Below are 15,253 nucleotides of genomic sequence, written 5' to 3' on the forward strand. Positions count from 1 at the left end.
AACTACACAACCCATAATATGAAACCCCAGAGATACAAGGATGGTAAAAAAGGGCTAGTCATGTCCTTAGGGTTCGTAGGATTAGACCATGCACAAAAAGTAAATGTAATTAAAGTTATTAGGTAAACAATATGGTCAAAGGGAGCCTACACTTGCGCTTTTCCTAGAGTTCACCTACTCAAAAGTCTTTAGTCTTTAGCTTTTGCTCCACTTGTCGATCCTTAACTCCTGGTCTTCAGCGCGAACAAACCGCTTTAATACTCGCGGGAACCATGCAAAACATACAACACAAACAAACACAACTAAGAACAACATATCACTCACACGAAACGCTTGAAGAGAGTGCACTAAACGACATGGCTTGCTGCTATGGTCATGAGAGCGCAAGAACGAGCGAGAACGGAGCTATCGTTAAAGAGGACACGTCTATTGAGGTGTTTGCAACAAATTGAAAGAGCAGACTATATGCTTGGTTTATTTCATTTTATGAAATAAGGTGATGGACATTTTAGAGAAATATCCTAAAGTGGAATTAACCAAATTATATTGAATTATAAAAGCTAGAGTTAAACCTTAGTCACATTTTATTTATAAATATTTCTATAGTATTTAAGTCATTTAAACATTTATAATTTAGAAAGCATAGAGCTAATGGGAGCAGCTAATCGAATCATTACATGTTATGAGGTTGTTCTAAGTAGGTCATAATTGACAAGGCATTAACATCAACATTAATCAAGTTAACATTTATTATAAAAGAAAGAGGTATAGACCTAAGTTCCTTTTAATTAGAAAGGGCATTAAATAATCATTAATCATATTGTATTTATGTTAAAATTTCTAAAAGTATAGAACACGGTAAACATCAGTGCTAATGCATAGCTGACATCTTTATGAAGATAACGCAACAAGAACAGGTTCAAACGGAGCTAAAATGCGCAATATATGGCTAAAACTAGGTCCAATGGTAAAACTATGAATTACTGGAACTATTTTCATATTTAAATAATTCAAACTGAAATTTTAAAAGGATTTGTACTTGCGGGTATAAAAATGAAAGAACTCAGGGTTTAAATTGTTTAAAATGCGAGCTGCTTTGAACTGCTACGGACCACGGGTTGATTTCCAAAAACTAGCGTGGGCCAAAAGCGGTGGAGGAAAAAGAGAGAAAAAGAGAAAGCTATTCTTTTTGAAAAGGATTTTCAAATCATTTTGAATTCATTTTTAGAGGTATTTTGAGGTTATTTTTAGAACATGTTTTTAGACTATTTTGAAAGTCAAAACATCTTTTATTTTAAACACATTTTTCAATATTTTGAACCTCAAATTTTGAATTAATTTTGAAATACATCTTTGAAGTTTTATTTTCAAAAGCGAAGAGGGCCTAATCGCGGCTTGCTCGAATTTTAGAAATTCATTTTCACACAACCAAAGACAAAGCAAAGGCACAACAACAATCAAACACACTCACATTGGCTTTATGAAAGTTTTATAAATCCACATTTTTCTCATTTTGCAATTACAACAATTAAATAAATCTTGGAAAATTTTAGAAAAATTAATAAATCTTTTATTTTATTTAGTGTTTTCTATTCATAATCCAAAATAGGATTTTTGGGGTGTTATAAGTAGGTGCTGCAGCTGTAGCTTTTTTCGAAGGAAAGGAGAATTATATTGAAAAATCTCGGCACAGTTTGTCCCCAAATTACATATGAAAAAATTGAGAATAAAAAATACATAATTGTTGGCGGTCACTAACGACCATTTCTAACCACCAATTATAGTCCGAAACAGGAGGAACAAACATACTTTTGACACATATGCCTTTACTATTGACCTAGTTCCAATTGTATTTGAGAAATCATGTTTTTGCAGGTCACATATTCGAATACAAGTGAAAAACATACCAAAATACGCCAAGCAGAAAGCATAATGTAGATTCTACACCAAGGAGAAAAGCAAAGGCCCATCCAAACATCTAAACTGGGCCAAATACCAGCGAGGATGTGACCCAAGCCCAACCAGAAGCCTACCAGAGCAAGGCGGTGGCCAGCGGAGGAGCCCAGGGTGTGGCCGCAACCACCGCCCCTAGCTCCTCTCGGGCCCTAGTCTTCTCTGGCAGCTGCATACCACCATGCAATGATGGTTCCTGGTGGTTACAAAAAATCACACCCCAAACTGACCAAGCTTCACTATATGTTGGGTTCATAAACCCGGGTCCCCAATGGACCCGCTTCCTTGTAAAATCCTGCCTAGCAGGCAATGCAGCAACAATGCACGCCTAGGCTGGCCTAGGTACATAATGATAGCCTAGGGACAATGATTTGGTCCCTGACTAGAAGGCCTAGCCAAGGTGGGACCACAGTTCGGCTCTGACCTCCTTCTCCAACCGTGGATACGCCAGACCTCTGCTCGCTACTCTTTTTCGATCGACACGGTCGGGACTGACTAGAAATGACTGATCGGGAACACCCACTCGGTGAGGGCCTAGGGATCAGACAGAGCAGATAAGGTAAGGTGCCCAAGTCAACCGCAATGCCTAGGACCATAACCTGCCATGCCCAGCGCACCTGCAGGATGGTGCCACCTAGGCCATGCCAAACAGGCAATATACAAGCTTCTAGATGCGTCAGAGCACAAACAGTATTGTAGGCGCCGATGTTTGCCATACTAGGTGAACATAGTAGAGCCTGCCAGATGTGTCTGAAACATAAACAGTATTGTGGGTGCCGATGATTGTCTCGTACCCGACAGCGTGGGCAACAAGACTTAGTAGCACACGTACACACTCTCTCTCTCTTTCTGACTTGTAAGGCCATCCCCTTCAAACTATAAAAGGGGATGAGCTCTCTCCTAAAAGTGGGCTGGAGAAAAAGGAAAAAAGGGCTACACAACTTGAGGACTCAATGACCCGAGGACTTGAACAGCTCAATAGCTCTAGAACTCGATAGCTACATAGAGCATATGCTCCAATACTTAGCGCATGTTAGAGCATCCGTCACTCTTGGCCAATTGGATTGGAGTCCGACCAAACCTCTAACACCCCCCTTCTCATTCCTATTCGTTTGTAACCTCATAGCAAACTTCGAGCACCTAGGCTCAAGAATAAAGTCACCGACCGACTGAAATTGGACATAGGGCACGTTGCCTCAACTAGTATAAATTTTGTGTCATTGAGTGCTAGGCCACATCCAATCATAATGCATGGCAAAACTACAAAATTTACTTGTTGGTCACTTTTTCGCACCGACAGTTGGCGTCGTCCGTGGGGAAGACGCCGTGCATTCACTGCTTTTGGTCATAGGATGGCCCACCTTTCCACCATCTTTAGCATGGCGGGCTCAGTGCGATATGATTTGCTTCAGCTCATTGGAGTTTACCATGCTCCCACCTATTGGGATGTGGGTTCCTCCCGTCTTTGAGATGCTCTAGACTTTCCTCTTTGGAAGCCTAGACTTTGTCACCGACCAGCTCGGTGTACTCCACCACCTTGAGGAGGCACTCGTCCTGGCATCCACTAGGAGGTGGAGGGCCCTCCACCGGCCCTGGGCCACTCGATAACCTCAACGTCGAGACACTCGCACTTTGCCTTGAGCCCATGCTAGCGCTCAAACCCCATGGTGAGTGATCTACATATTGTTCTTTACTCACTATTTAACACCTTACGTCGACTCTCCAGAGGGACCCTATTGTCCCCACCGCTGACTGTCGTGTGATCGGTTCCCCTATGGCTTCACATCCACCATGAACAAATGCGCATGAGGGCTACGAAGGATGCTGACGCTGCCCCCTCTCACGTTCGAGTTCGTGGGGATGGTGGGCTATGCTCCCACATCCTTTCATGACCTCATCAATGACGAGGTCGAAAGCGATGGCTCTAGCATCGGTGATGTCATGGCACCTAGCCACCCTCTATCCTAGCAGTGCACTATGGTGGATGCCCTAGGACAACCACCAGGTGGTAGTGGAGTCTCTGTAGACTCACTCCCCTCTGGACCCCATGTGAAGGCCCTCATGCGTGTGTAGGAGCACGATGAGGAGTTACGACAAAGGCGGTAGAGGCAGGCCGCCACCTGCACTGGCGTGCTCGGCGTAGCACCCTATGCCACATGCGCATAACCCAGTGAGTGACGCTCAGGATTATGCCTGTTAGGTCTAGCGTAACATACTGGACAGAAGGGATGACCCCCCTTAGTTTGCTTGGGCTAGTCAGAACATCAGTTGCTGCAGGCTATGCTTCTGCGTGGCTTCCCCGAGCCTGCCGACCCTAGGAATAGGCAATCCACCAGAACCTCTGGGTGCTTGTGGAGACTGCTGCCATTCAGTAGGCGGAGAGCTCCGCATCGCGACACCGGCTCACGACCTCTTACCCCACCGAGGGACTGGGGCTGCACCAGTCGAATCGCTCCGTCCACTCGCCACTACAGTTGCCAGGCATGGGGCAGGAAGCCGTAGCTCTATCGCAGCCCGACCCGGCACCCGCTCCATGCCGACCACCTATGAGTGAATGGCTCAGACCGAACCATGACACTTGTAGCGCAATCAACAATCGATGCCACGCCCAGCACGATGATGACGTCTATCGAGTGGCAGCGAGAGCAGGCGGCACGGGCCCTGGCCTAACCATCGAGCAGTGCGGGGACACGCACTCTAGGCATGGTGGCCAACCAAGGGAAGCACTAGGTTGCACTTGTATGCTGAAATGACTGCATGAGCAGTTTTTGTTAAATGGTTGTTTCCATCATTCAAATCATGTTTTCTGTAAATGTGTTAAATATAAGAGTTGTAGATAACTTCCATATCTTGTTTTCCCTAGAATTTTATGATTTTATGTCTGCTAGTTTAGGAGTAATTGATTTTGCAAGTCATCTGTCAGTTTCTTTTTACTTTCTGTACAGATCTGAAAGATGATGCTTTATGATTTAGTTAACCTCTGAATCACCTTTTGATGATAATAAGAAAGTTGTAGAAAAGTTCTTAGGCTTTCCAAAAAGTCTAGGATCACCTTTGTTGGATGTCTAGATCTTCAGTTATGGTTAATTGAAGTAGCTGCTATACTGCTGTCCTGAATCTGTGTGCACCTAGAGTTGATTGTTTAGTTCACTCTTGCTTAAGTGATGGTAGTGTAGCTTAAGGCTTCACTAATGTTAATCTTATACATCTGAGCTATCTTGTGTTTCTGCTGTTGATGTTAAGCAAGACTTTGCTTATCTTTGAATCATGTTTGCATGATGCTTTGAAATGCTTTCTATTTATAATAGAGCTTTGATCATGTTACTCATAGTTCATGCACATGCAATGAGTAATATAAAAGTGAAACCTTTAATTACTTCTATTTTGCTGTTTAAATAAAGCACTTGTATATGTTAAGCTAGTAAAGGCCTGCTGTAATGTGAGTGATGCATCTCTTTGTATGTTGCTGGTGTATGCCCTCTCTTTGTGAAGCGTAACCATAGTTGTACCGCGAAGGAAAGTTGCACTCAACTTTCTTAGGTTAGTTTAAGTTCGGTTATGCATTTCTGTATCTCTTATCATGCATCATGGCATGTAGTCCATTATTATAAGCAAAGCATCATTTATTACGTGTAGTGTATGAGAGTGAGAAGATTCATGTTGATCAAGTTTCGGAGGAGGTTCATCCACCGTGGTGTTGATGCCAAGTTTATCCTCTGGATCTTTTCGAGGAAACTAACCTTCTTTGCAACGCAGGCAAGCTCCGAAGCATACAACCCTTCTTTAGTATTTACAAATCCTTAATATACTTTAAGTCTTGTGAGATGTGCATTAAGTATTAGGAGTTGATCGAATACCGTTGCTGCATGATTACCTTGATATTTAGGTATCCTTAGTTCTACCCTGCTAGTATGAATAGGTCAATATCTCTTATGCTTAGTAATGCTTAGACTTCGATAGAAGTCGAATGATGGTTTCATCATTCATGGGAAACAGGTTTACCTTGCTCTTCTCAACTCTGGCTATGGGCTATGAAATACCTTGGTTTTGATAATATTAAATTGATACTGGCGGGTGGCTTGTATCGAGAATGGAGTCTCAATGTAGTGCCTCCGCCTGTGTCGATTGAGGACCGATCGTTGTAGGCCCTGCTTGTGATCGTGACTTGTAGTATTGGCCACATACTCTGGTAAGCCTGATACCTCGGCTGTTCCATTATGTGAAAGGCTAACCACACACTAAGAATGGAGAGATGGCGAGAGTAGCATGTACACATCCTGTGAATCCACCAGGAGTGGTGCAGGGAGGTTGAGTACTATGCTCTCGAGTAGCGCAGGACCCGTTCATGTTTTAGAGGATCTGACTGAAGGTTGATATATGTAAGTCCGAAACCAGGACCTACATATGTTGTGTGGTAAGAAAACCCTAGCTGGGCCAAATTGATACGAATCATCGTTTGCTCCATGATAACAGGAGACACGATCAACTGACCTGCATCGTAGTTAATCAATGGAACATGGTTACTTATGGATATGAGATAAGATGAGATGATGTGATTAATGAAGTGATTGAGCTAGATCAGGTGCAAACTAGATACTACTGATAAACTTAATGCGAAGCTAAAACATTGAAAGTAAGCATCCACTTATAGTAAGCTTTTCTACAAATGTTATTCTTGCTTCTACCTTACCTTTAAGCCTGCATACCCTTGGAGTCTTTTCTTTTAGTAAGGTAAGACTTGTTGAGTACCCTCAAGTACTTAGGGTTTGTTAACCCCTGTTGTAGGTTCTGACTTATGCTACTAATCAAGGTCATGTCGGTGGGCTCGACATGATCTGGTAGTCTCTTCTACTTTAGATGCTTCATCTAAGTTGCTTCTATAGATCTACTTGCATTTGGAACTTAAGTTAAGTTTTTACCTGAACATGCTTTGTAAACTAATGTTATAAGTCTTCCACACTCTGATGTATGATATTTTTGTACCAAATGTTGTAATGTTGTGGTAACTCCATGTTGATCTTGTATGAGTTGTAAAATGTGGATGATTTCAGGGTTCACCGAGGATACCCGACAGACTACCGAAGTTATCTGTCTCTCGCGTGCAGTAGTCAGAGGTCTGTGAGATAATGATGGGCACATGTGGGTGATATAATTTGGGTGGTTCTACCACATGGCCCAGGGGCTCCAACACCAAGGCCAAGCTTTTCGCCTAGGGACTGGAGAAAGATCTGGCGGCCAAGGATGAAAGGATCTGGGCCCTTGAGCAAGAGCTAGAGGCTACTAAAAAGCTGGCCAAAAGGAATGATGCCGCCCGCAAGACTGCCAAGGAGCAGATCAAGAAGATGCTCTATGATTTTCGTGGAGTAGCAGAAACAAAAGCATGATGAGCGTAACAAGGTTGTCGTTGGCACCTAGAGAGTGGCAAATGTGTACAAGGAGCTCATTGAGAGTGTGGTCGAGGAGTCAGAGGCATCCCATGATGCGCCAGTCATTGACTTCATGGAGTGGCTGGTGAATGAGCTAGCCACCATGAGCGATTACATGACTATCGGTCAACAGTACACCTCTTTTGTTTCGCTGCGCGCCTTCACTTAGGCTTTGGAAGAATGCGGGTGCGACCATCTCAAAAAATTTGAGATCCATATTCCACAGTCTTACTGGAATGCCCCTAGCCATGCTCATGAGGCGAGAAAAAGATTTTTTTCGCCTTGTAGGCCTTTCTACGACGTCTTGTGAAGAGGCATTCTTACTTGCTTGAAACCTATTCTACAATTGTCGAGGTTATAACCCCAGGGTGTCTCTAGGCACCAATTAGTTAGCAGGCCACGCGACCCGCAACACAACGGCTAACGAAGGCCCGAATGACCGAGGTCTAGTGAGAGCCAAGCAGAGTGGGCCAGCCATCAAGGCCAGGGTCCCCTCGACCTCTTCCACCCGCCTTAGTACATGACCCTCACAAGATGCATGACCTCTCCCCATTGTGACCCCTAGAAGGGATGGGGGGAGGTCAAGCGTAGCTAGGCATACCTGCTCTAACAAGAGCAAGCATGCCACACTAACCCTGCAAGGACTGAGGGGACGATAGTCACCTCGACCTAGCCAGACACCATCCTTGTGCCATGCCGCATCGACAAGACAACACCACACCATGGTGGCAATAGGTACGACACCCACCGTCCAAATACAAACTAACTAGACGCTTGTACGATCCCACCCACTATGGGATGGGGATCCATGACAAGGGGCTCGGTGAAAAGGCCATCTAGACTAGTAGAGTGCCCTGACCCCGATGATTGGGGTTGTGGCCCTCAGTCCCACGAAGAGACCAAGCAACCAACGACCTGAGGTGGCTACCTACTTTGGGTACGACACCCATGGGAACCAGGAGATGATGATGAAGGCCACAACAGACACTGTGTTGCATAAGATGGCTGATGAAACACCAACAAGGCTATAGTGCCACCACGCCTGGCACAGGAGCACGATGTCACGCCCTACCGCAACATGGCCATAAGGCAATGATGATGTCCATGCTCTGACGTGCTCCACAAGATGGTGTAGCTTGCAATCCAAGTTAGCTAAGATCTCCCTTAGGCTCATGAACCTTTGGTTGGGAGAACCTCCTGCTTTGTATGTGCCCTGGCCCAAAACTATATATAAGGGTAGCTAGGGCACCCTCTCTAGACATTCTAAGTCCCCTACTCATACACATCCTCTACCATTCCATTCATTCACCATAGTACTAGGGCTCTTGGAGCTTCCTTTCAGGTAGTCCTTCGCTTAGCATAGGTCCTTCCACCTCTTTCACCATTCTTGCACTCCCCCATTATAAGAACTTTAGAGCATTCAAGCAAGGAACACACACTCGATCATCTCTGAGACTAGACATAGGGTTTTGGCATGAACCAGTATAAATCCTCATGTCTATTGGATGCTACCATTGTCTTCCTAGAGCAGCGTGACAATCGTATAAGTTTACTAATCTAGTTTATGAAACATTGACAGTTGGCGCGCTAGGTAGGGGACAGTCGCGCACTCTCATTTATTGAGAAGGAAGCGATGGCTTCTCACACTACCGATGGACTCACTGGTGGAATGGCCCATGGAGGCCATATCTGCCACAAAAAACTATGAGTTCATCAGCATCAAAGGGCAAACACCCGCATTCGCCCATGGCTATGACCCAAACCTCTGCCATGGAGATCTAGGCCACGTAACCTGTAGTGGAGACACTCTCAAAACTGCCTCTAGTGGCAGCATCCTAGAGTTCACCAACCTAGAGGGACCAATACCCTTGCTCACCACTGGCCGAGGCTAAGCCTCCCATTTGGGAAGCCAAAGGTCTATGGTTCACAACGAACTCACCTAGGGAATGGCCTCATCTGGCCACATCCTTATAGGGAACCACACGGTTAACCGCACCAACGGGCCAACGCCGCTTCCACCCATAGTTGCCACCTGGTCCTTCGTCTCGAAGGTCTGAATCCCATGGACCATGGCAGACACACCCTCAGAACTACCCATGGGAGCTACATCCTAGAGTGCACCCATGTGAGGGGCCCAGTGCCCCCTCTCATTACTGGCCATAGCTGAGACTTCCACCCAAGAAGCTAGATGGCCATGGCTCACTGCGGTCTCACCCAAGGAATTGCCTACGGTGGCCACATCATTTTAGGGAACCACGAGATTGCCTGAGCCAATGGGGCAACGCTCATCACTAGCTCTTACCCAGTCTAGACTCACCGCATGGAAAAACTGGACCCTGCAGTAGGATCTCACCCCAGAGAGCGTCTCTACCATCGGAATGTGATGGGATAGGGTGCACATGAATGACAAAGCTATTCACCGCCATGCATCATCGTCGTTAGTAATGAAGCCGCTAACTAGCACCACACCACGCAGGGTCAAGCCCAGAACCAGGATCCAATCCTACATAATGGGCAAGCTACGCAACACACTTTAGAGGACTGTCAGCCATCACTTGGAGGCACATGAATTAAAGGAAGCAGGCTCCAAGAAGCAACTTCCCTCATGACTCACTCGATCGCATCATCCAACACAAACAGCGCTTCACCAGAATTCGTCGGATGGGGCCATGAGAGGAGGTCCTTGTTGGTGGTCCTTATCGATCAAATTCATCCACCAAATAAGATACAAAAAGAGGAGAACTAGCATGACTTACATAGATATGTTATTCATATTGATATATTTCCACATGTATTGGAAGATCAATGTTTTGCAGGACATATACAAGAATATGGGGGAATTATAGTCAAAAGGCGCAACTCTAAAAGCGTAAATGCAACATTCACGCCAAGGAATCAATAAGAGGTCCACTCAATACATGAAACTAGACCAAGCACCACCGAGGATGGATCCCAGGCCTAGCCACCAACCCACCTGGCAAAGACGGTGGCCAAGCGATCTAGCCAGGGTGTGGCCGCACCCCAAGTGGCATGGCCCGAGCCCATCTTCCTTAGGCGGTATCATTAATGCTTGGGGAGGTTGGTTACATAGGGGTTTCCATGTATAGCACACCAAATCGACCTCACACTAGCATAAGAAGAGGGGAGGTGCTCACCATTCAACACACACCACACAAGAGCCTCTCTCCCACACTTGTATCTTTTTACTATTCTTAGTAGTTTTATTTGGAGCAAGGCAAGAAGTGTCATTGGAGAGCTTGTACTTTGAAGAATTCTTGGTATGAATAATATGAAGAGTTCTCTTATGTTCTTGCTCTCATATTATCAATATAGCTATGTTATGAAGTTAGAGCAAAGTTCTTATGTTATTCATTTAGCATATAGAAATTTATGCTTAATCTTTCATACATACATTTTGGACCAAAACCTAAATTGAGGTAGTAGGTTATACTTTAAGATTAGTTTTGGTCATTATTTTCTTGTGGGTTTGTCATCCGTCCTCGTGGCTGATGCTCTAGTAGAGGACTTATGATAAAGAAAGATGTTCCTAGCCGAAACTAGAGTAGTAGTCGATAGCATAGATGTGGTGTCTATGCTAGAGGCTACCTTCATTTGCCTCATAGCCCTTGGTTGAGGGGTAGGTGGTAGGTGGTGATAGCCCTGTCTGTCCTTCTTAACCCCCCGCATTCAGATATGGCATAGAGCTAGAGGCCGGTATCGCCTGGCAGACCAAGAATAAGCTGGTGCCTAAAGTAAGTTTATAGTGACCAAAGCTATCTTAACTTAGGATAGCTACCCTTTGATATTCATGTATTTACATGATTATCTACTCATCTTAGCATAGCTATACAAGATAAGCCTGCTCTAGTTTAGGTTTATTCTTTTATTCTTTATTCGTTCTTTTATCTTTATCCTTGAGTTTGGCTTGAGTGTGTGTGTCACACTATCCAATATCTATCTTGGATTACACCTGTTATGGACTTTGGTCTACTATGCAGTCATGTTATGTTGTCCATATCCTTATTAGAGACTTTTACACCATGCCTTTCTTTGGGAAAATATAAATGAACGATACCCGAATAATTTTGGGTGAAATGCTACAATGATATATCCGTGCGCTTGTGGAATATTTCTGCATGTGTTTAGAAATATCATGACAACATTTCTAGTGCCATTGCTAGGATACACCAATCCTAGTGATTGCACTAAGAAATGCCAACAAACATTTCTGGCGCCATTGCCATAGAAGGCACCAGTTAAAAGAATCTATTAGGACATGTTCATGATAATATGCATGTGTAGTAGCCATTGCTCATAACTAGATAACTTTTCTTGTTTTCTCCTGTTGTGGATGAAAATAGGATAGTGTTAGACTGGTTTTGATTTGCCAATGAACTTCACCAAAAATCTGGAGGCACTCCTAAGGAAGAATAGGTATCATGTTGTTTCCTCTTCTGCCACTTCATAGACTAGCGAACCAGTCATCCCCGCAACATCCGCTACTACTAATATGGCCCAAAAGTTGTTATGCGAGTACTCCATCCCCGCTATTGCCAATATGCCCATTGGGCCCACTGTCAACTTGGGCGACGCAAACTTTGAACTAAAGACCGGCCTAATCAAGATGATGTAGGCTAGTCCATTCGGTGAACTGCCTAGTGAGGATGCCAACACTCATCTGCAACACTTCCTGGAGTTGTGTGACACCGTTGTCATGATGGATGTCACACCTAAGATCATTAGACTCCGTCTGTTTCTATTCTCCCTCATGGGGAAGGCAAAATAGTGGTTCTACATGGAACGGGAAGTTGTCAACACATGGAACAAGTGTTCCACTGCATTCCTCATGAAGTTCTTTCCGATGGGTAAAACCAATGCCCTTCGAGGAAGAATTTCTAATTTCCAGCAGAATATAATGGAATCCATCATCAAAGCATGGGAGAGGTTGCAAGAATACATCCTTGCCTACCTGCACCCTGGGATGGATAAATTGGCTAGTCCTCCAGAACTTCTACATTGGGTTAACCCCCTGTTAAGAGGACACATTGATGCCACTGCTGGAGGAACCTTCCTCTCACTCACCATCAATGGAGCTATAGTTCTTATTGAGAAAATGGTGTCCAATCAATGGTGGGGTGATGAAAGGCTCCAAGATGAACAACAAAAAGGCATGCATACCGTGAAGGAGATGAATATGCTTGCCACAAAAATGGACATCCTGATAAAAAGGCTTGACGAGCATGCCCATGAGAAAGAGGCGACGTATGGCACCGTCAAGGCCATGGACTTGCATATGACATGCGAGGGCTATGGTGAAAATAGACATTCGGGGAACGACTGCCCCAAAACCCATGAAGATGCGCTGAAAGACAACCACGAGTTTCGTCCACAAGGAGGTCCAGGGTGGAATCATTCGCACCCACCATATCAGGAAGGTAACTTTGCTTACAATTCAAATTTTGCAAATCAACCTTCCTTGATAGATCTTGTGTTAAGGCAAGCTCAAATAAATGAAAACTTGACAAAGAAACTTGCCTCTAACGATGAACTTTTTGAAAATGTTAATTAAAAAATAGAAGGTTTAAATAATCTATTAAGCCTTAATAAAATGTTTGAAACCCAACTAGCTCAAATAGCTGCTACAATTCCTGCATATGATCTGATGAGGACATCACTCCTTTGGATGTACCCGCTAATCCTCCAACCGTCATGCAAGGTCCAATGACCCAGGCTCGAATGCATCAACTCAATTTAGAGGTGAGCTCGTTCTTAAGCGATCCTTTTTATACTTTTGAGAATAGACTACTACCTAATGATGTTATCTTGCTTAGGAACATTGGAGAGGGTCATGAAGGACTTAGAGGACGTGGTGGAGGGGAAGATGACCAGCAAGGACGTCCAAAGGAACCGGAGGCCCGGTCCAACATGATTTCGAGTCTACCTCGGCCTCCAGGACTAGTCTGCCTTAAATTGGTCACCCAGGACGCATCCGGACTCCATTTTTGACAATCCACATATGAATGGAAAGCTAATTTGATAAGGAAGCCAATCCAAGTGGTCTCATGTCAAAAGCTCTTCAGAATAATCAGGAATCGCCAAAATAAGTTAGTGTCCAGAATCTGCCAGGGTGCTGCGACACTGTCTTTTGGTCCGTTGGACCGTGTATCGTGTTTGGGCCCATTAGGGGGCATATCCAGGGTTGGCGATGACCCTAAGACCTTTATAATCATATGCCACCGCCGTTATTAGGTTTTGGGTTTTGCTTAGATTATTCTGTTAAGAACAGTTTTGCCGTTCATCGGTTTGTGAGACCCCAACTTCGTGAGATTAATCATTCATCTGCAATTTGGTTGCGTTCTTTCTTGTTCTTGCTTGTGTTCTTCATTGTGCAGGTAGGGATTAGCCTTCTTGGCGAGGTCAACTTGGTCCATGACTCGGTTGATAACCAGAGGAGCTATGATGCTAAGATTGCAGGGTTTGATCTTTCGATCTAAAGCCGAATCAGTGTGTCATTCTCCGCCACAACGATAGTTACCACCACCTGATGGAAGATTGGGATCCCCGTTCCCATTATGATCTTGGTAAGATCCTAGGGCACCCCAAGATTTCATTTGAAAATATCAATGCGGTAATCACAAGAGATGGTAAGTTCACTCGTGATCTACCATACCCTAACCATGCAAGAAAAGCCAAAAAGCATGGATGTAAGAACCCAAACCTTAGGCTTTGAGCTAGCTTGGTGGAGGACCCCCACAAGGTAACATGTATCTTGCACTCTTATCACTTTTTGTTACCTTGCATAAAAGACAAACAATGAAAGAAAAGAAAAGAAATAAATAAATAAAAACTTATGGTTCTATTGTTCACCATTTTCACCTCCGTTAGATGAATCTTGTTTATCCTTTCATGCTTCCTATCTCTATGCCGACATATTTTGGTTTGGGATTATTAGTTATACATCATTCAAATTAAGCATGGTGCTTAGGTTGAAGTTTGGATGTAATGATCATGCTTCTATAGGCCTTTTAATTTAAGCATGGTGCTGAGGTTAATTAGCCTGCCTTGATCAAATTAGACATGGTGTCTAGTTTGATTGTTGAACCAAAATTGTTAAGTATAGATATTGGTTGATTATATGGACTAACCCCTACAGGAACTTATCAACTTCGTGATGGTAAGTCTTTGAGATGACAACAGAGAAATTTGTTTGGTGAACCTTGATTAAAATAAAAAATATATATATATATAATAATAATAATAATAAATAATAATAATAATAATAATAATAATAATAACAATGATATTTATTCCACTCCATATATGTGTAGTAAAAAAGTTTAGTTCATCCTTGTTGAAATAATGAATAGTTGCTCTGTCTTATATTTTGACTATGCCTAGTTTATAACTTAGCTTTCCCAAAGATTTGAGTTTATTGGCTAAAAATGTCTCACCCTAAAAACTTGAAACTTGTGGGTTGCAAATGCTTAATGCAGTCTAAGTTGTTGCGGGATAAGATATGGTGTAACAGAAATTTGCTATGACTTTGTTCTAAGAAAGACTTGACATTCGGAGTTTTTTTTTAAAATGCTAAAATTAAAAGTTCCTCAATGATTAAAATTCCTACCAAGGCCATATAACATGTGTTTACACCAAAATTTGGGAAGAAGAACATGGAAACTCGAAGCTTCCAAGATTGTGTCAATCAAGGAATCGATTGCATGAGGATTGATATCAGCTGATTTAGATGCAACACTAGAATCAACTCTCTTCGAATGACATCAGCAGATAACAACAATGAGCTACGGTTGGCGTCGGGAAATACATATCGGACTCTACAAAAAGGGAAAGATTAGGGTCCAAGTTATCTTAAGTTA

The 15,253-nt window shown here is 43.6% G+C and overlaps 1 non-coding gene across 1 annotated transcript; it reads right to left on the reverse strand.

Moving 5' to 3' along the window:
* Positions 1 to 12,255: 12,255 nt before the first annotated feature.
* LOC136495005 (small nucleolar RNA R71) lies at positions 12,256 to 12,362 on the reverse strand. The gene has a single exon (XR_010768799.1). It is a non-coding gene; the product is annotated as a small nucleolar RNA R71 (small nucleolar RNA).
* Between the last annotated feature and the right edge of the window lie 2,891 nt (positions 12,363 to 15,253).

Source organism: Miscanthus floridulus, chromosome 11 (assembly GCF_019320115.1).
Source record: "Miscanthus floridulus cultivar M001 chromosome 11, ASM1932011v1, whole genome shotgun sequence".
Taxonomy (NCBI): domain Eukaryota; kingdom Viridiplantae; phylum Streptophyta; class Magnoliopsida; order Poales; family Poaceae; genus Miscanthus; species Miscanthus floridulus.